Genomic DNA, 21945 nt, shown 5'->3' with positions numbered 1-21945 from the left:
GCCCCTTTCCTTCCCTTCCCTCTCTTCCCTCAGCCCCAATTTGCTTCCGTTCCCCACCTGTCTCTCCAATTCCCTTCAGGCTCCCTTAGTACTCTACAGCATTTATTTCTTTTCTCTGAAATTTGAAATTTTGCTTTTGGTGGTAGCTGCTACTGCATCCACCTTAGGCAAAGCAACAGGGACGGTGGGGGAGAAGCAGGAGGGAAGTTTTAATAATAACAATCATAGTGGTATTTCTTATGTGCTTACTATGTACCAAGCACTGTGCTAAATGCATGGAGAGAGACAATATATGCAGATCGACTCAGTCTTTCTCCCTCAATCTGTCAGTAGTACTTAGTGTTTACTGTGTGGGTGCAGAGCACTGTACTAAGTGCTTGGGAAAGTTCCAAGCACTTAGTATAGTGCTCTGCACACAGTAAGCGCTCAATAAATACAACTGAATGAATGGTTGCAGTACAACAGAGTTGCTAGACCGATCCTTGCCGGCAAGGAGATTAAAGTCTACAGGGGGAGGCAGACATCAAAATAGGTTAGGGTTAGGGGAGATAATAGAGTATAAGAATATTCACATATGTATTGTGGGGCCATGGTGAGCATCAAAGTATTCCCCTTTGGCAATACAGTCAAGTTCATAATTGATACAGAGGGGAGGACAGGTAGAGGACATAAAGGTCTTAGTCTGGAAAGGCCTCTTGGAATAGATGTGATTTTAAGAGGGTTTTGAAGATGGGGGAATGGTGAACTATTGGATGTGAAAGGGGAGGGAGTTCCAGGCCCAAGAGACAATCTGGACAAGGGATTGGTGGGGAGGAATAGATGAGATAGCGTACCGAGAGAAGGTTGGTGTTAGAAGAGTGGAGTGTGCTCCCTGGGTTGGACTAGGAAATTAACAAGGTAGATAGGAGGGATCCCCAGAGTGAATGGGCAAACACTAACTAGTCATTAGCAGCTGCTGAGAGTCAATGGGCAAGTGTTGCCAATTCCTTAGCAGTTCGGTTGATGTGTAGAGTCCTAGGTCCCCTTTCTCCTTAGTATTTTCCCAAGCTCAGGGCAATGTCCCTGCTCCTTGGCATGGTCCTGGATTCATGGAATGCAGAGGGTGGAGGTGGGGGATCAGCAACCTTTCCTCTTTCCATGGTCTCAGGGCTACAGTTCTTGAAGGGAAAGCTGAGAGCTTGGCGTGTGGGGGTGGGGAGAAGGAGGAAATGGGTCAGCGTCCCATCCTCCCATTGCAATCTCAGGCCCCCGGTGTGGGGAGGGGTGGTTTGGAGGGGTTGGTGGCCCTTCCCACAGGTGTGCTTCCAGGCCCCCGGCATGATGAGGTGGAGGGCTAGCAGCGGGTTGGCATCCCGTCTCCTCAGCTCATTCCATGGCAGGTCGGTGTCCCTTTCCCTGGCAGGGTCATTCATTCATTCAATAGTATTTATTGAGCTCTTACTGTGTGCAGAGCCCTGTACTAAGCGCTTGGGAGAGTACAATGCAACAGTAAACAGCCACATCCCCTGTCCCAGATGAGCTTACAGTCTAGATGGGGAGACAGACATCAGTACAAATAAATAAGTTACGGATATGTACAAAAGTCCCAGACTTTTGGTGTGTGGTGGGAGGTGTTGGAGGAGTCTGGGCGGGTTGGTATCCCTTCTCCTTGGCATGGTCCCAGGCTCTTGGTGGGTTGGTGTTCCAGTGGGCTAAAGCACTACAGGAGGTAGATACAGATAATCAGATCGGGCATAGTGCCTGTTCCACATGAGCTTAACAATCTAACCATTCCATCAGTGATATTTATTGAGCATTAACTGTTCTAAGGCTTTGGGAGAGTACAACACAACAGAGTTGGTAGTCATGTTCTCTGACCACAAGGGGCTTAAAGTCTAGAGGGCCATCTAAGGTAAAGAGAGCAGGTATCTTATCTCCATTTTGCGTATGAGGAAACTGAGGCTCGGAGAGGTTTAAGTGACTTGCTCAGGGTTAATAATAATAATAATAATGTTGGTATTTGTTAAGCGCTTACTATGTGCCGAGCACTGTTCTAAGCGCTGGGGTAGACATAGGGGAATCAGGTTGTCCCACGTGGGGCTCACAGTCTTAATCCCCATTTTACAGATGAGGGAACTGAGGCACAGAGAAGTTAAGTGACTCGCCCACAGTCACACAGCCGACAAGTGGCAGAGCTGGGATTCGAACTCATGAGCCCTGACTCCAAAGCCCGTGCTCTTTCCACTGAGCCACGCTGCTTCTCCACAGCACAGGGTTCCACAGCAGGTCAGTGGCAGAGCTGGGATTAGAACCTGGGTCTTTTAATTCCCCATCCCTTGCTCTTTCCACTAGGCCTTAAAACTAATTTTATTTTTTAGTTTTATTCTATGGAATTTGTTAAGCATTTACTAGGTGCCAGGCGCTATATTAAACTCTGGGGTGGATACAAGCTAATCGCATTGGACACAGTCAGTGCACCCCACGGGGCTCACGGTCTTAATCCCCATTTTACAGATGACGTAACTGAGGCACAGAGAATTGAAATGATTTGGCCAAGATCACACTGCAGAAAAGTGGCGGAGCTGGGATTAGAACCCAAGACCTTTTGACTCCAAGGCCCGTGCTCTATCTGCTAGGCTATGCTGCTTCTCTAGTTCCTTAAATTCATTCATTCAGTTGTATTTCTTGAACACTTAACTATGTGCAAAGTACTGTACTAAGCACCCAGAATGTACGATTGTATATGGAGAGACAATCCCTGCCCAACACTGTTGCTTTCCCCTCCTGGTAATTTATTTTAGTGTTTCCTCCCTGGCCCCCTCTCCCCCAACCTTAACTGTAAAGTCCACAGGGATTCCGACTACTAACTCTATTTTACTCTTCTAAGTACTAAGTCGAGTAATTTCTCATTAAATATTAGTGATTGATTGATTGATCGTATTCTGTCTCACAGTTGTTAGATGTCCGAATATTAGAAAACCATTTAAATTTTCCTCAGTCTTTGAGAAAGACTAGGGGACAGAATATAATTAGAATAACTCTTCACTGCTTCCTTGAAACAATCTAATTGGTCCTTCTCTATAATCAGCACTTTTGGCAAAGTGTCAGCCTTTAGTTAGGCTGAAAATGGTGCTTTAGTAGTTGGACATTAAAATAGGTAAGATAAGTTTAACATTTAAAGTGATTATTAAGCATATGATATGTAATCAACACCTAGAATTTATGGAAAGAAATCAACAGAGCTCTGTTAGCTATTATCGTCTCTCATATAATTTTCCTACGGTAATTTTTTTAAATCAATTTTATGGAATGTTAAATCATATCAGCTTGGAAACATCTTTTGTACCAACACCTTCAGTTGTTGAAAACATTAGCTTACTGTGGGCAGGGAATGTGTCTACCAACTCTGTTATGTAGTACTCTTCCAAGAACTCAGTATAGTACTCTGCATAAGAGTGCTCAATAAATATGATTTTTTTTTTCAGTTTTCTTACTTGATTTAAATAGTCCAGATTCTAAATTGCTCTAGCTCTTTAGAAGTCTCTAGATACAAAGTGTCTCCAGAGGTGTTTGAAGCCTGACTTGAATCTCCAGGCCAGACTTTGGGTACCCCAAAGCATCCTTTTTAATACTACTACTAATAATAATGGTATTTGGGGTGTGTGGGTTGATGGGACAACTGATGAATTTTGGGGTTTCATTGACCCTCTTGCATCTACTTGAGTAGCTCTGTTACTGCAGTGCAGAAACCACAATGGCAAATCAGAAATGGCTCAGTGTTCTTCCAAAGAGGGAGGATTTGCATTATTTAACCAAAGCCAAACAATAAGTTGAAGAGTCTACTGACTATTCTTCCAGGATGCTGGCCTCCGAATTGTTTTGGTTTCTCAATATGCTTTAATGCTACAGTTCCTTCGAAGGCTTTTTCCCTTTTTTTTCCACTGTGATTTCTGCCTTCTCTGTCTTTCTCCTTCCCTATTTGGCTCGAGCTCTCCCAGTAGCACTTAATGCCAAGAGGATGAAGGCACCTATTGGAGTCAGTTCAGCACGGCCAAAATTGGCTGGAAAAATGAATGTGTGAACTTGGGCCGGCTGAGCTATTTCAGAAGCTTTGCAATTATTCTAGGTGAAGTCTTCCGTCCAGTTTTCCTTATCTGTCGGGTGAAATCATCGTCTTAGCACATTCTGACTCCCTGTTGGGCGGCAGGAACAGATGGAACTTCTCACCAACAAACATCTATTTTCCTGAATGGGGAAACCCAGAAAACACAACACATGTCCCATATGTCATTAATTTGAATGGAAATATTCTAGTTCATCATTATTTGTCTTCCCAAAGCATTAGCTGCTGCTTAATAAAAATTTTAGATTGCTTTTGTAAGGCAGCATCTGTGCAACTCTTTTCATTTTTCATGGGCTTTTTTAATGGTATTTATAAAACACTGTGTCAGGCACTGTACTAAGCAATGGGGTAGAAGCAAGATAATCAGATTAGACACAGTCTTATCTCACTTGGGGCTCACAGACTTAATTCCCATTTTACAGATGAGCTAACTGAGGCACAGAGAAATGAAGTGGCTCACCCGGGTTGGGCGAGCTGGGATTAGAATCCAGGTCCTTCTGATTTCCAGGCCTGAGCTCTATCCACTAGACTACGCTGCTTCTCTAATTTGAGCATTTTGCAACCAACCAGCTTTTATCTTCTATTTTTAAAGCAAAACAGGGCAAGCAATATCAACTGAGGTTATATACCCATGCATAGATGCACTTATATGCACGTATTTTTATTTTCAATTCCTTTGCCTTGGTGAAACCCTCATGACGGGGAGATTCATTTTGGGGCCCAAATTCTGTTTGGCGCAAACTAAATTTAAGCAACGAGCTCGCACCAGGAGGGGTTGTCCTGGGTAGGCAAGTGTATTGTTTTTGGAGCCATGTGCCACTATTTTGGCTAACTGACAGTGTTTGAGTCTTTGCTATAGTCCTATCAGCTGCTTCCCCTCGCTCCCTTTGCAGGCTACCAAGAGGTGAGAAAAGCAGTTCAAGGCCTCTATAGCCACCAGCTGGGCAGATTTCCAGGCATGTCAGTAGGTACACACAAAAGTTTCATCTTACCCCTCCCTTCCCCAGAAAACCCTGCCCGTGTGATGTCAACCTACCCATTGCTTTTCAGTTCACTGTTGTTGAAATGCAACACAAAATGCTAGTAAAAAATAGCCCACATTAGTGACCGACGAGACATATTTTGTTAGTATTATTTGGATCAGATGGGGTGTGCAGAGTTGTTTGTTTTTTTCCCCGAAATTTGTATTTCTTTTCTCTGTTCACAGTCAGCTGATGAGCCAATCAATCACATTTATTGAGGGCTTACTGTGTGCAGGGCACTGGACTAAATGAGCGAGTACAACACAACACTATAACAGACACATTGCCTGCCCACAGTGAGCTTGCAGTCTAGAGGGGGAGACAGACATTAATATAAGTAAATAAATTATGGATCTGTACATAATTGTAACTGTAATGATTAGACTGTAAGCCTGTCAAAGGGCAGGGACTGTCTCTCTCTGTTACTGATTTGTACATTCCAAGCGCTTAGTATGGTGCTCTGCACATAGTAAGCTCTCAATAAATACTAATTTGAATTGAATAACTGCTGTGGGGCTGAGATGGGGGATGAATAAAGGGAGCAAATCAGGGCAAAGCAGAAGGGAGTGGAAGAAAAGGAAGAGGGACTTAATCAAGGGAGGCTTCTTGGAGGAGATGTGGCTTTGAAGGTGGGGAGAGTGATTATCTGTCAGATATGAAAAGGGAGGGTGTTCCAGGCCAGAGGCAGGGTGAGGTGAGAGGTCGATGGCACGAAAGACAAGATTGGGGTAAAATGAGTAGATTTTTCTAGAGGAGTGAAGCGTGCGGGCTGGGTTGTAGTAGGAGAGGAACGAGGTGAGGTAGGAGGGGGCAAGGTGATTGAGTGCTTTAAAACCGATGGGCAACCATGGGAGGTTCTTGAGAAGTGGGGAAACATGGACTGAATGTTTTTGTAGAATGTTAAATAAGTTTTTTAAATAGTATATAAGTGCTTACTGGGTGCCAGGCACTGTACTAGGCACTGGGATAGATAAAAGCTAATCATGTTGCACACAGTCCCTATTATAATAATAATGTGTGGTATAAGTGCTCACTATTTGCCAAGCATTGTACTAAGACCAGGGGTGGTTACAAACTAATCAGGTTGGACACAGTCCCTGCCCCACATGGGGCTCACAATCTCAATCCCCATTTTACAGATATGGTAACTGAGGCCCAGAGAAGTGAAGTGATTTGCCCAAGGTCACACAGCAGACAAGAGGTGGAGCTGGGATCAGAACCTAGGCCTTCTGACTCCCAGGCCCGTGCTTTTTATCCCCTAGGCCACATTGCTTCTCAGCTTCTTCTCCATTTGAACAGTAGGAGAGCACTCCCCCAGACTAAAGAAAGGTAAGTGGATGGAGGGAGGCCCTCTCTGCCACCACCAAAAAAAAATGCTAAAATTCCTTCATCTCCCAAGCTGCCTCCATCCAGTTGCAGCTTCTGCATTTGAGTAGCTTTCTTCCCTTGTCACCTAAATTTGCCTTTCAGGCTTGGATCAAAAGCTTAGAGTTTTAGGGCCTTCTCTCTTCACCCCACCCCCACCCCCCCATGAGCAAAAATACCACTTGTCCTTGGTTATTTGAAGGTGTTGCTGGTGTGACTGTGGGCAAGTCACTTCACTTCTCTGTGCCTCAGTTACCTCATCTGTAAAATGGGGATTAAGACTGTGAGCCCTACGTGGGACAACCTGATTCCCCTGTGTCTACCCCAGAGCTTAGAACAGTGCTCTGCACATAGTAAGTGCTTAACAAATACCAAACATTATTATTAGTAGTAGTAGTATTACTAGTTTTGTGTACAAGTGTGGCTGGAAAGACAGATGGGTGAACTTTAGTCTTTTTTCATCCTGTGTATAAGGATCCTACTGCTGGAGGTTATGACTGTTGGTACTCCAGACTGGAAGCTCATTGTGGCAGGGAATGTGTCTGTTTATTGTAATATTGTTCTCTCCCAAGTGCTTTGTGCAGTGCTTTGCCCACAGTAAACGCCCAATAAATATGATTGAATGAAAGAATGAATGAATGAATGAATGAATGACTACTCTCTGGCTCTATCTCCTTGTTTCTTGACTTACCTCACATTTTTCCTCAAACTGAGTTGCTCCATTTGACTAATGTATGCCAGAGTGGTTTGTCTGATTATATCACTCCTGCTCGATTGATTGTCAGTTATGTTATCAGACTTCATATTGGGCCTTGGTGCATCTTCGTATTGTTACTTTGTTCCCTGCTGACAGCGCTTAGAACAGTGCTTGGCATATAATAAGCACTTAACAAATACCATCATTTTTATAGCCTGCCAACTCAGTTCAATTAGTCAGTGGTATTTATTGAGTGCATACTTAGTGCAGCATCTCAGGGTCACACCTAGAGAGTTCCCAGTACTCTACCAGTCTCGACAACAGGGGGGAGAGTCAGGCAGAGGCGTATCCATTCCATTCCTAGCTTGGCCAGTGGCTAGCGAGTGGAAGGCAATCTGCTATAAGTCAAAACTCACCTGTGCCGGACAGCAGCGGCTTGGGAGAGAAGCAAGGGTGAAGACTCAAGTTTACTGTGAGGAAGGAGGCAATGGAAAACCACTTCTGTATTTTTACCCAGAAAACTCTATGCCTCCACTACCTGAATGATGGAAGCGGGACATTCTGGAAGAGATGTGTCCATGGCGTCGCTATGGATCGAAGACGACTCCACGGCAAAAGACAAGACCATGTGCAGAGCACTGTACTAAGTACAGTTCAACCAAATTAGCAGACGCATTCCTGGCTCATGAGTTTACAATCCTGTTGTCCACTTTACCTTTGCCTGATGCGGCAACTGACTACTTGAGTTGTAGATCTGAGGTCTCTTCTAATTATTACCCAATTTGAGATTAAGTAGACCTTTCAGAATGACATTCGGTTTGGGCATAAACACGCTAGTTTGAAGGCAAGGAGCAGTGGTTTCCACACCTCTGAAACATAGAATGCCTATCGTTTTCAAAAGGCATATTCATCTCTCTGCACTGAGTGAACAAAAATAAAATCCTGGAGATTAGGAAAAAGGGTTTGGAGCTAGTTGGAGCACACATAGTCTATGCCACTTGTCTTTGGTATTTAAAGGTGTTATCGGTGGTATTACTATAGGCAAGCCTACCTCAGAGCCCATAGTCATGCTAGTAAATTCTGTGATAGGATGAAAAGCAGAAAATCTCTCCCTCATTTTTTCTATGTGTTTCCAAAGCTGAATCTGCACCAAGCCTCTTGCCGTTGTTTGGAAATCAGCAAGCATTGTAATAATAATTCTAGAGGAAAACTGTACTCTGCCAAGTGCTGTTTGCACACAGTAAGCACTCAATAAATACCACTGATTGATTAAAAATAGACACTTTTTTCAGCTTCCTTTCAGTTTGCAGTTTGGACGGCATAGTTCAGTCTCACGTTGGTGCTCCCACTCAGCATGGAAATAGGGTCAAGCTTGTCCTGCCTTTTCCTATTCTGTATGAAAGTATTTTCAACAGTGGTGTTGAGAGGCTCTAGTTCCGGTAGAGCTGGGAAAGGGACAGAGAGGGACACGTTTCTTTAGAGGGAAAAAGGGGGCGTGTTTTTTTTTCAACTGCAAAAAGCCATTCTAGTTAACGCTTCTCAGTCTCTCCCTGTCTCGTCTTCCTGCTTGGCACTAGAATTCAGCAGGATCATACACATCTGCAAGACCAAAGTAGAGGGAGCCATTTGTTCCTTTTGCCTAAACTGGTTGCAGTACTGTGTCTTCACAGTGCTGAATGTTGTGCTCTGGAATAGAGAGAAAAATAGAGCATATGCAGGATGAGGTAAGTGAGGCTGTCGACTACTCTTTTATTTTTTTCCTTCTTTTCTAGTGTAATTGTATGCGCTATCATTTTCCTGTTTGTCTGCTTCCTTGCTGTACTCTGAATTTAGGTTACAGTATGGCTGAGAGGAAGCAGGGTTATACTCGATGCTTGGCAGCACTAATTTCATTCTATGGGTCTCAAGTCAAATTGCATCTTGTGGGACCCAGGCAAAGATTTTTCCCTGGGACTTCCTGGAAAATATTTCCAGATAGATCCGTTTCTGATTGCAGCTTGGTTTGGGCTCTCCTGTCTTAAACTTCATTTATGACATTTTCCTGGTTCCCCCTTTTTTCTATTTGCAAAAGAAAAATGATCCCCCTTCCCCCACCAGTTTTGTCTCATTATTTTACGTGATCATTGAAGAGCCTGGTATTTGTAGAGTGGTTTCTTCTATATTCCTCCTAACCGCACTGGCATATTAAATTATTACGTGTAACCCGGAAGAATCTTTAAAAAATTTTTATGTGCTTATTCTAAAAGGCAAATGTTTATATATTTTTGGTTTTTACTGTCCCATTAGGCCAACATTTGTATTACAGACCTGATCAAAAGGAAGAAAATACAACTGTAACAAAATCCTTTTTTTGTTGTTGAAAAATACATCAAACTTTCAACAGCAAGGCACAGCACCAAACTGAGGACTTGACACTCAATCTGGAAGGGCCTATTACATTGCTAGACAGCCAGTACTGTATTAATAAACCAGAAAAGTAGGTTCAGTCCCCCATTCCTGGTAGAAAGTAGTATGTTGGAACACACTGGTGACACAATTTTTTTGCCCTCAACTGTTTTCCAGTGTGTTATAGAGCATTAGTAGTTATTTTTTGGGGTGAAGAGGAAATCTTCCAAAAGGACATTCTGCAGTCATTCTGCCGCATATACCTTAAAGGGATCTTAAGGTCAAAAGGACCCATTGGTAGGACTTCTCTTTAGATGAGTTATTTGGGGGCCAGGAACCAGTACCGAGCAATCCGTAATCATTGCCCTCAGGTAATAAACATACTAAGGTGCTTCGACTTACTAGCTGAGATTCACGATTGCTCATTCTCAGGAAAGAACGGCAAATAATGCTGTGCAGATATTGTGGTAGTGGTATAAATATTATTATCGATATTTAAGTGCTGAGAAAAAATACACAGAAGAGAAGCAGACACTTCATTGACAGGAAGTCCCCAGAAAGAGGAGAACAGTAGAAACACACACAGATGATATCAGTTAAGTGTCTACTATGTATCAAGCACTGTTCTATGCACTGGGGAAATGCAAGTTAATCAGGTTGGACACAGTCCTACTTCTGTTGAAAAACCATTACCAGAGTCAACAGAACAAGCCGCTGCTTCTGTAGCCACCTGCAAAGACTCATAATCAAATTACACTTCATTTAACTGATGTGATTTTGTGCTTTGAATTGATCTAACAAAGTTTAAAGAGTAAACAATAGTTTGTTTTTAATGTAACTGTACATTGCCTGTAAAGGGATTTCATATTATTTTTCCAGAGGTTCATAGCATGTAAAACTGTAGGAAGGCATACCCCACGATTCAGCCATGCACGATACATTCACGTATTCAAGGAACACATCACAACTGTATCAATGATATCCCTGTATACAAGAGGTACTGTGGATTTCACATATGACAGGGTAGCAAGGGAACAATCATTTCATGCACTGATGTGGAGGAGATAGACACAAATCATCTTTCTATAACCTGCTTGCTTACTGATTAAAAATCCTCCAAAAAGAATCTCCCAATGGGAGTCTTATCAGCATGCACAAGGGTGGATGATAAGTCAATGTGGAAGAAATCGTTGGACCCATCTGTCCCCTTGTGGCCCTGCTGTATTTGTTTTCCGCAGTGCCTAGCCTCAATTTTATTTCTCCCTCGTTGAGGATCTGACATTTTGCTTTATTATGCCTTTAAAACATTTCTTGTGTCCTTCCATTTCCTCCCTATAGACCAGGTTTCTGAGCAGCCTTCTCGCCGTCCACTCTCCCCACGTGATTGTGCCAGCACAGGTGCGATGCAACAAATATGTAGTCATATTAATGTTTATTGTAACACCCACTCTATGCAGTACTTTGAATTAGGTGCTGGGGAAGTGTAAAGTAATATGGAATACTTTTATCAATCATGAACACTGTATTAATAATTAAGAACCTATATACAATTGTTTGTAATTCTCTATTTCAATTGATCTCAAATTATGGCATAAAGAAGGTGCCGGTGCTGGGGAAGTGTAAAGTAATATGGAATACTTTTATCAATCATGAACACTATATTAATAATTAAGAACCTATATAAAATTGTTTGTAATTATCTATTTCAATTGATCTCAAATTATGGCATAAAGAAGGTGCCAGAGCAATTTCTAAGACGCTGGATGTGGCATAAGATAAATTCAGGCCTGTCATATGAGTAGGAGAAAAAGAGTCTGTGCAATCGCTCCGTAAACCCTCAGTTGGTTCTAAAATAATACCATGTTGTGCGACCTACGGTCATTCTCCCAGTGACATTATAACCCTCTTGATTTGGGCTGCTTATCCTTTCCAGCAGAGCTCAGTGACAGCATTCAACTCTGTGTCACCAGTGGCGATCCTCAGCTTTGCCAGGTGCAGCCTGGTATCGGACCGGGTTCCGATTACAAGATCATAGCCAGATCCAAACTTGAGAGCACAGTTATCACTTCATAATAGCTTCTCTTTGCTTCAAGAAGTTTTGACGGTGTTTGTAACTTGAGTGGAAACTACTTTCCAGTGGAAAGGAGTCTAATTTAGCAACCAGATTCCTTCCTACTGTATCAAGAATAGGTTGAACAAGACGAAATCTACTCATAAGCGGCCAACTCTTCAAGCTCATCGTGAGCAGCGGTTATGTCTGTTTATTGTTATATTATACTCTCCCAAGTGCTTAACCTAATGCTGTGCACACAGTAAGCGCCCAGTGAATACGATTGGCTGACAGGGGCCAAAAAGAAGTAAGAATTGTAGTTGGGGATGAGGAGTATGAGAAAGTAGACTTCAATCCATCAATGGTATTTATTGAGCGATTAGTATGTGCAGAGCACTGTACCTCACGGAACTAGCAGATCAGAAAGCTGTCACATTGGAACTTTTTCCACCCCGACTGGAAATCCGTGTTATCGTCAACCCTGGGAAGTGGGTCCAGGAGTACAGCTCCAAATGCCAGAGGGGCGATTGCCACCACCAACTCTCTGGCGCTTAGTATAGTGCTCAAACACTTAGTACAGTGCTCTGCACATAGTAAGCGCTCAGTAAATGCAATTGAATAAATGAATGTGGCGTGCGCATTACGGATGGAGTATGCAGCCCTGTCTTATCTCATTGCTGATGGAGAAAACATCAGACTGAGCTCTTCCAGTTGTGATGAGGGGGCTAGCTATGCCATCCTTGAGTAATTTTAGACTCCTGATAAAATTTCCAGGGCAGCCGACGTTTAGGAGATGGTAGAGCCCTAGCTTGTTGCAAAAATTGTGTTGAGGCCTCATGAAAGGCGTAGTTACCATGTACTTCTCAAATCTCACTGAACTTTTAGATTACAGCATGGATTAAGATAAGCAGTTTGGAAGGAGCATTAACTTTTCCGTACCATTTCAACAGCATATGTGCCGTGTCCCCGGGAAGGGACTGAACGGTCCCTTGGTCATCTGAATTAATATTCCTCTCAGAGAGTAACCTTGGGGAACTGGGCTTCTCAATATTGATGGATTAGATTGATAAATAATAATACATGAATAATGTTTCACTTGATTGGTCATTGATTACCTGCCCCAAAGTACTGGAAGCCAAATATGGATCAGATCATCTTAAGGATCCTAGGAATATTCTTCCTGCTTACCCTGTTTTCAAGGATAGGGATTGCATTTGCTCACTGAGTAGAGACATTTATTTGTAGTCTCATCTAAATGATTACTTAAAAATTGCAAATGATATTTTAGGTTTGCTAGATGACTTAAAAGTTAACAGAAAGCAGGGACCCTGTTTGAAGGAAGTAAATCAAGTTATTAAAATGTGATGGAATTAGTTGCTCAGAAAGCTGGTGGTTGGCACCCTTCTCCTGATAGCTTTAAATTAACATTTATGTATGTGTTCCCAGGGAGACTTCTCTTTCCAGACATTTATGGTGGAATAAATAAATAGATGGCTTGTTCTGTGGGAGCATAAGTTGGAAGCCTAAAATCAGTTCATTTTACCTATTCCATTCTTCAGTTGTCTTTCAGCTAGCAGTGTGTATTGCTGGTACTTCTTCTTGCTTCCCCTCCACCCCCCGCCGTAGACTATGAGCTTGTTCAGGGTAGGGAACGGATCTACCAACTTGTATTATACTCTCCCAAGTGCTTAGTACAGTACTCTGCACACTGTAAGGGCTCAGGGAATATCATTGATTCAATTCCCTTCTTTCTTTGGATTCTTGGGCACATTTTTGTCCTAGACCCCTGCAACTTGTAACACACACTTTTACTGGGCACAGGGTGAGAAGGGATGGTATCCTGGGAAAGTAGGAACTTCCTGTCTCCAGGGACTTCGTTGCAACACCTTTTGGGAAGGAGGGGCTCTTCATTTATTCAGTTGAATTTACTGAGTGCAGAGAATTGTACTGAGCACTTGGGAGAGTACAGGTTAACAATAAACAAAAACATCTCCTGCCTTCTCGGTTGGCGTGTCTGCGAGGCAGGGTGGAGGAGCGCACTGCTGTCACCGATGCCAGGTCACGTGGGCTCTGCCTTCTTGCTTCCCCTTGGGTCAGGAGAGATGTGAGGAGGTAAGAGCTTAATCTGTGATGGCTCTTCAGACCTCCTCTCCCTTCTCTTTTCCTACTCCTCCCCTCTTTCTCCTTTCCTCAACCTCTTCTTCTCATTCCTCCCCTCCCCTGTTAGCAGCGACAAACTACGAAACAACTGCACATCATCACACCGCACCATGTGCAGCGGGACATAATGACATCGTGTGTCACGTAGGGGCTCCATAAAACAAAGTAGCCCAGGGACTTCTGGGAGGGAGGGAGCAGGGGTGTTGAAAATGTTAATCTGTCCAGCCTCTTCAGAGCAGGCATTGCACAGGGTTGGGGAGAAGGAGGAGGTCTTTTTTTTTTTTTTTAAAGTATTTATTAAGTGCTTTCTATATGCCAGGCAGTGGTGGATACAAGATAGTTGGATTGGACACAGTCCTCATCCCATGTAGGGCTCACAGTCCCAATCCCCATTTTACAGATGACAAGGTCACACAGCAGACAGTTTTTAGGCAAGGAATTAGAACCCACATCCTCTTACTCCCAAGCCTGTATTCTTTCCTCTTGGCCAAGCTGCTTCCCAGCATTGAAACTGTTAATTTCACAATGGAATAAACTCTGTTAATATGTATTTAAATTGTTTGATTGGTTCTTGGCACACCAACTGTTCTAAGATTTCATTGTGTTTGGCCCTTCTGCACAAAATGGTGGCTGATTCCTGTTCTTTGGCTAATTAAAAAGGCCCTGTCAAGATGTCTTCTTTCTCACCTTTCTTTTTTTTTTTTTACATGAACAGTCAGTTCTTTAATGTGGGGCTTGTGTTCCTGAAGACTCTCACAGTACAGAAAACTTGCACTGTACCTTGGCTGACACTGCACTCAAGGAGAGAATCATTTCATCTGACCCCGGATGTCATTATATCCAAACAGATGCACACTGTAGGAATAATGTTCCATAATTTCTCAATAACTTTTTATCCCACCGTGAAAAGAAAATGTCTATTATGGAATTAACTGTATCACTTCTTTTGTATGTTCTTAAATCACTGGTGAACTAAGAATTTTAAAAAAAAAAGTGGTCGACCTGAGTTGTATATATAAGCTAAATAGAATCGCTCAGAAAAGCAGCATGACCTGGTGGAAAAAGCATGGGCCTGGGAATCAGAGGACCTGAGTTCTAATCCCATTTCCACCACTTACCCACTGGTCAACCTTGGGCAAGTCACTTGAACTTCTCTGTGCCTCAGTTCCCTTATCTGCAAAATGGAGATTCAATACCTCTGCCCCCTTCTACTTCGACTGTGACCGCCAAGTGGAACTTTATTGTTCATTCATTCATTCATTCATTCATTCAATCGTATTTATTGAGCACTTACAGTGTGCAGAGCACAGTACTAAACGTTTGGAAAGTCCAATTCAGTAATAGAGACAATCCCTGCCACACGTCTCATATCTACCCCAGCACTCTTGGTACAGTGGTTGGCATGTAGTAAGCACTTAACCCATATTACTATTATTATTAATATTATTATTATTCTACCATGATGCATATTTTCATTAGCCCTTTTGTTTAGAGCACTGTTAAGGAATTAGGGAACATTCTTCTGAAGTGAGCCTGTTTGCAAACCCAGCCTGTTATTGTGTTGGAAGAAATAGTTGTGGACACATGCGCAGCGTCAAACACAGGGAGAGAACTACAGCACAGGTTTTCCTTGACACCCCTGGGTTATAGGAGAACGGGGTATCATAATAATTAGGATATTTAAGCACTTACAATGTGCTGGGCTCTGTATTAAGCACTGAGGTGGATACAAGCAAATCGGGTTGGACACAGTCAGACCCTGGCCCATGTGGGGCTCACAGTCTCAATTCCCATTTTACAGATGAGATAACTGAGGCATGAAGAAGTGAAGTGATTTGCCCAGCAGAAAAGTGGCGGAGCTGCGATTAGAACCCATGACCCTCTGACTCCAAGGCCCGTGCTCTATCCACTACACTATATAGTGTAGTTCCGAGGTAATCTCTCAGTTGCATTTTAGCAATTCCCCTGTAGGTTGTAAACTCCTGAGGGGGAGAGATCATTTCTAACAACGCTCTTGTATTGTGCTTTCCCGAGAGGACTCAACACAGTGCTCAATATATACCACTGCAACTGACTGATTTCGTAGGAATGCTTGTTCTTTCCCTCACTGCCAAGGCAACTTGATTCCTCTGTCTTCCACGTTTTCATTCCAGAATATTCCATGTCCACCCTTGATACAGTTCAGATCTCTTGAGCTAGTGGAACTGCTCTTCCTCTCCTCCTGTAGAAGCATATTTTCAAATAGTGACGTTTTAAAGGGATCATCTGGCATTTCATAGAAAATCGTCTTTAAACAAGTCGCCTTAGAATACAGATTCATCAATAGTGATCTAAGTCCCTGTTAAGAAATTTGGCCTTTCAATAGGAAGTGGTTCCCTGTGGGAAAAAGGCAACACTATAAAAACCAGTCAGAGTTTGGAATATTCCTTTGAATTTATATCATCTGTAAAATGGGCGTGGAAACTGTGAGCCCCATGTGGGACATGGACTGTGTCCTACCTGATTAGCTTCTATCTACCCGAGTGTTTAGTAGAGTGCCAATTAAAAAACCCCAACATTTCCTTCTCTCCTCTGTAATGCCTCCTCTATTTTCTACTTTGCAACCAGGATATGAATCTAATTCTAGAGCCACTACATGGCCTTCGCTCTCTCTAGTATTCGTTCATTCAATTGTATTTATTGAGCTCTTACTATGTGCAGAGCACTGTACTAAGCGCTTGAAATGTACAAATCGGTAACAGAGACAGTCCCTGCCCTTTGACGGGCTTACAGCCTAATTGACACAGTTAATCCCCTTTAACAGATGAGGTAACTGAGGCACAGAGAAGTGACTTGCCCACAGTCACACAGCTGACAAGTGGCAGAGCCGGGAGTCAAACCCATGACCTCTGACTCCGAAGCCCAGGCTCTTTCCACTGAGCCATGCTGCTTCCCTAGTATGAGAATGGGACCTCCCTATAATAACAATAACTCTGATATTTAAGTGCTACTATGTGCCAGGCACTGTACTAAGGCCTGGGGTGGATACAAGCAAATCGGTTTGGACACAGTCCCTGTCCCACGTGGGGCTCACAGTCTCAATCCCCATTTTGCAGATGCGGTAACTGAGGCCCAGAGAAGTGAAGAGACTTGCCCAAGTCCACAAAACAGAAAAGTGGCAGAGCCGGGATTACAACTCATGACCTTCTAACTCCCAGGTCCATGCTCTATCCTCTATGCCGATCTGGAGCAGTCAAGAATTATAAGCATTCTAGTCCGGGCTCCTACGGACTGTATTTTTGAAGTGGCATCAGATGGCAAGTTGGGATCGTAAACAGTGAAATTCTGGAACCAAGTCAGTCTCCTAGTATCGAAGCCAGACTCACTTTAACCCAGAAGAATGAACCAAAGCAGCATACCCAAATGACTTTCCTCTGACCCTGTTGTACTGTGAGCGCTTTGTCCGACCCGATTAGCCTGGATGTACTCCGGTGCTTAGAATAGTGCTCGGCCCATAGTGCTTAACAAATACCCTATTATTAATTACTGTTCTATTCAGAGCTGAAATTAGGATACTGAAAGCAAGGATAGAAGAAATGATTTCGAGGACACAGTAAAACAATGCCTCTGACCATACTACGTCATAAATGAAAATGGAGAGTTTTTAGCAGGGATAGATCAGCAGGGCATAGTGCAGTCAAGAAAGGAGACACTCTTTTTGAGCAAAAGCTTTGTAACGATTGAGAGACGAGGAGCTAAAAGCTGAAAGAGTGCTAACCACTGCAAGCATCAAACAACCTTTTTGTGCACACGGCGGGGATGGAACAGTGGGTCTTACGTTGGTCTTTCCTTTACATGTTCTCTAGTAGGTGAATTTCACCATCAGCGGTGTCATCTTGGAATACGAAAGGCAAACATATGTATATGTTTGTATATTTATAGATAGGGGAAGCAGCATGGCCTAATGGAGAGAGCACGTTTGGGAGTCAGAAGGACGTAGGTTCTAATCCCGGAATCACCACTTGTCTGCTCTGTTACCTTGAGCAAGTCACTTCTCTTTGGCTCAGTTACCTTATCTGTAATATGGGAATTAAGACTGTGAGTCCCATTCATTCACTCGTATTTATTGAGCGCTTACTGTGTGCAGAGCACTGTATTAAGTGCTTGGAAAGTACACTACAGCAATGTGGGACATGACTGTGGCCAACCTGATTGCTTTGTATTTACCCCTGTGCTTAGAACAGTGGCTGGCACATAGTAAGTGCTTAACAAACATCATTAAAAAAATAGGTACCAAATGGTACCTGTTTCCCAGACTGAAAAGCCAACTGGATAAAGGCTGCAGAGAGGACTCTGCTACCTGTGGCAAAAATTCGAGTTGAAGGAATTCAGTATTTGTTCAGCTGACCAATATGGAGTGAAACTTGATTTTGAAAATCTTATGATCAACACGTGAGCAAGTGGAAATTTCTGTTTTTTACATGCAGGACCCCATTTATGGCCATAATGACTGCAGCATGATGCCAATGCTGTGCCGTAATGTTCCAACGCAGCAGCTGGTTGTCTTGGAGGTTGCTGTGGACTCTTCGGCTCCCTCCACGGTAGCCAGATACTTTTTGAGATTCCAGTTGGGCCAGTCTACCTCATGGAATGCTCTGAGTCATTCTTCATTCAGAAACCTTGGCCGTTCAGCATCATCTTCATCAAGTGCTTAGTACAGTGCTTTGCACACAATAAGTACAATTATTATTATTAATAATAATAGTTGGTATTTATTGGTATTTACTGAGTGCTTACTGGCTGCAGAGTATCGGACTAAGCTCTTGGGAAAGTACTACAGCAGAGTTGGTAGACACATTCCCGGCCCACGATAGTCTAGACATTGACATTCCCCAAAAAGGCAGTCCCCTACTTGCAAAGGCTGGACTAGAACCCAGGTTTCCTGATTCCCAGAGTCACGCTTTTTCCAACAGCAGGGGTAAGGCAATCCCGATAATGTGGTTTAAAAAAAACTAAGTAGAGCAGCTATTAGGCACGTATTGGGGGCACATTCCAGGGAGATGACTTCTGGACGATGTTAATTTGGAAATTTGCCCTGTGCACTCTTCACCTTGTTTCCCTATAGGTTCCATGAAACCTCAGCTCCTGCTCCCCTGACTTTTTTTCTCGCCTGCATCTCATCCCCATACTCTCTCCAGGTATCCACCCTACATCTGTAAGCTGGCCTATCCAGTGCAGCTTTTAAAATGTTATTTTAAAACTCATTTTGTCATTGGCTTCCATTCCCTGGTCTGCGCTTCCCTCTTCTGGGGCCTTTCAAGCCACAAGGATCAGGCTGGGCCAGGGCAGGATAGGGGAAGAGTGAGGCAGTCTCCTTCTAGACTTCTCTCCTCCTCCCAATAACTCCCTGGTAATGGGCCTGGGAGTCAGAAGGTCATGGGTTCTAGTACCACTTGTCTGCTATGTGACCTTGGGCAAGTCACTTCACTTCTCTGTGCCTCGGTTACCTCATCTGTAAAATGGAGATTGAGACTGTGAGCCCAGTGTGGGACAGGGACTGTGTCCACCCCGATCTGCTTGTATTCACCCATCACGTAGTAATGGCATATAGTAAGTGTTTAAAAAATACCATTATTATTATTATTAATACTTCTGAGAGTGAAGTTGCATATCAGGGAAGGGAGCAGTCAACATTTTTTTTTAATGAACAAAAAAAAAGGAATTAAAAATTTAATGCCGGGAGGGTCTGGTTCTGAGTGAAGGGATAGCTTTCAGAAGAGGTATGTGAGTGTGTATATGTGGAGTGGGGAGGGGACAGATTTAGCAGTGTTTGGGAGGTACGCACTTGTGTCTCTACCTTTTAAACACTCGATATTCACTCAGCACTTAGGTACATATCCATAATTCATTTTCAGGTCTTCATCATCATCAGTGGTATTTGAGTGTTTATCATATGCACAACCCTCTACTAAGCTCTTGGGAAAGCACACTACAACAGAGCTGCTAGCCAGGTTCCCTCTCTGTTTCCCCTCTCTAGACTGAAAATTCCTTGTGGGCAGGTAATGTGCCTATCAACTCTTGTATCGAACTCTCCCAAGCGCTTAGTACAGTGCTCTACACATGTAAATGCTCAATAAATACCACTGATTGATTATGCACTGAGAAACTGCAAGAAAAGAAAGTTTTAAAGAGGTGTAGTATAGAATGTTGGAGGAGGTAATAAGTGAAGAGTGAAACTTACCTGACGTCTAGCTGAGACTGGCGGTGGACATCATCATGGAATGACTGATCAAATTTCCTTTGGCCAGAAGTAAAAGTCGACTGCCGTTATGGAACCGATTCTGGGACCCCAAAATGACTGGTGTTGAATTAGATTACATTAAGAGGCAGTACAGTCCAAAAACTCAATTAAATTCTGGCCCACAGTAGGAAGACCTTAGAAAGCAAAATAAGTAGTTTTCCTACTATAGGAAACCAGGATACATCTACCTATTGTGTGCAGTCCTGGCCACTGCATTAAAAGAAAAGCATAGTAGAGTTGAAGAAAGAACAGAGGAGAGTAACTACACTGATCAGGGGTTTGAGCAATTTCTCTTTGAAAATAGAAAAGATGGGGACTCTTCAGTGGGGCAAATTGGAAACTGAGATGAAAACATAATTGAAGTTTTAAAAAATCACGAAGGTTGTGGATAAGGGGAAAATGGAAGTTTTTAAATGGTATTTGTTAAGCGTTTACCATGTGCCTGGCAGGCACTCTGCTAAGTGTTGGGGTAGATACAAGCTATTCAGGTTGCACGTGGTCCATGTCCCACACGGGGCTCACAGTCTTAATCCCCATTTTTCAGGGTAACAGAGGCACAGAGAAGTTAAGGCACTTGCCCAAGGTCACACAGCAGATAAGCGTTGCTCACCAAATCCCACGACGCCCATTCCAGCATTTACGTGGCAGGTTCACGTCAAAAGAAAAACTTGCTCACATACCAGGTAGGTAATTACATGAAATTTATCACTCACATTTTCCAGGCCAAAAATGTAGTTTTAAGAGAAGGGTTTGGATGAATTGATCTTTTGTAATGGATTCTAAGTAGTATTAGTGGTCTTAAGTCCAGAGGATTTAAAATGACAGACTAGAGGTCCATGAAAATTTAATTTTTAAAGAATTACAGTAGTAGTCTCTAACCAAGAGGGTATTTATTCAGGAGGCCCTAGACTGGAAGCTCCATTGACAGGGAATGTGTCTACCAATCTACTGTTTTGTTCTCTCCCAAACTCCTAGTACAGTGCTTGACGGACAGTGCTCAGTAAATGCCATTGATTGATTGACTGATCACAGATTTCCTCTAGATTCTCTGTTACTGTTAAAGATAAGACTTTTGGGTGGATGGACCCTTGTTCTGACTCAGAATGATTCTTTTTATATTCTCATGTTCTAATATTATAGAGCGGGGGAGTGTATTGCATAATGAAAAAACCTTTAGTAATGTAGAGTGTAAGGTCCTTGTGGGCAGAATCACATCTTGGTCTTGTGTTCCCAAGGGCTTAGTACCCAGTGCGTGTTCAATAAACAAATACTCTTACTTTAATATAATGATTTTTTTTTCCGATATGCCGACAAAGATGATGTGTGTGGCGAATTCAAAGATTCATAGAACTGTTGGATTTCAGGAAGACAATTGGACTCTAGCACCAGGCAGCAGAATTCCTAAACTATTCAAACAAACGATTGTTTGTCTTATTTTAATTTTTTTCCTAAAATGGAGCAAATGCTAATGATATGGCTCAGACCACTAGTATCATAATCATTTCTAATCCATGTTTTTGGGCCTATAGTCTTTGTGACTGGATTGAACCATTTGTGTCATTTTCAATGCCGTATGGTCAAAAAGATTTTTGGGGGTTTTTTCTCCCCACAGTTTAAATGCATTTCTCTCATTCCGTTTTCTGTTCGATTGGAAAACAAGTGTTCAATCGCCAGCTTGTGATAATTTTTCCCAATGCTTAAAGTCAATGAAGTCCTCAAGCCTTTCATTTCCAACTCAGCAACCTCGATTCCTAGTTCTCATCCTGTTGTTTTTGCTGTCCTTTTCTGGGTCTTCTCCAGTTTCTGCCCTTCCTTTTGAAAATACAGTAAGTAATAATAATGACGGTATTTGTTAAGCACTTACTATGTGCCAAGCACTGTTCT

General features: G+C 42.8%; 1 protein-coding gene and 1 non-coding gene across 2 annotated transcripts in view; both read left to right on the top strand.

The window, feature by feature from the left end:
* The window catches only part of SCAI (suppressor of cancer cell invasion), a 123033-nt gene that overhangs the window by 38268 nt on the left and 62820 nt on the right, over positions 1-21945 (top strand). The window lies entirely within an intron of this gene.
* On the top strand, positions 7455-7592 carry LOC114811837. The gene has a single exon (XR_003759533.1). It is a non-coding gene; the product is annotated as a small nucleolar RNA SNORA7 (small nucleolar RNA).

Source organism: Ornithorhynchus anatinus, chromosome 4 (genome assembly GCF_004115215.2).
Source record: "Ornithorhynchus anatinus isolate Pmale09 chromosome 4, mOrnAna1.pri.v4, whole genome shotgun sequence".
NCBI lineage: Eukaryota > Metazoa > Chordata > Mammalia > Monotremata > Ornithorhynchidae > Ornithorhynchus > Ornithorhynchus anatinus.
This window is presented reverse-complemented; position numbering and strand designations above follow the sequence as displayed.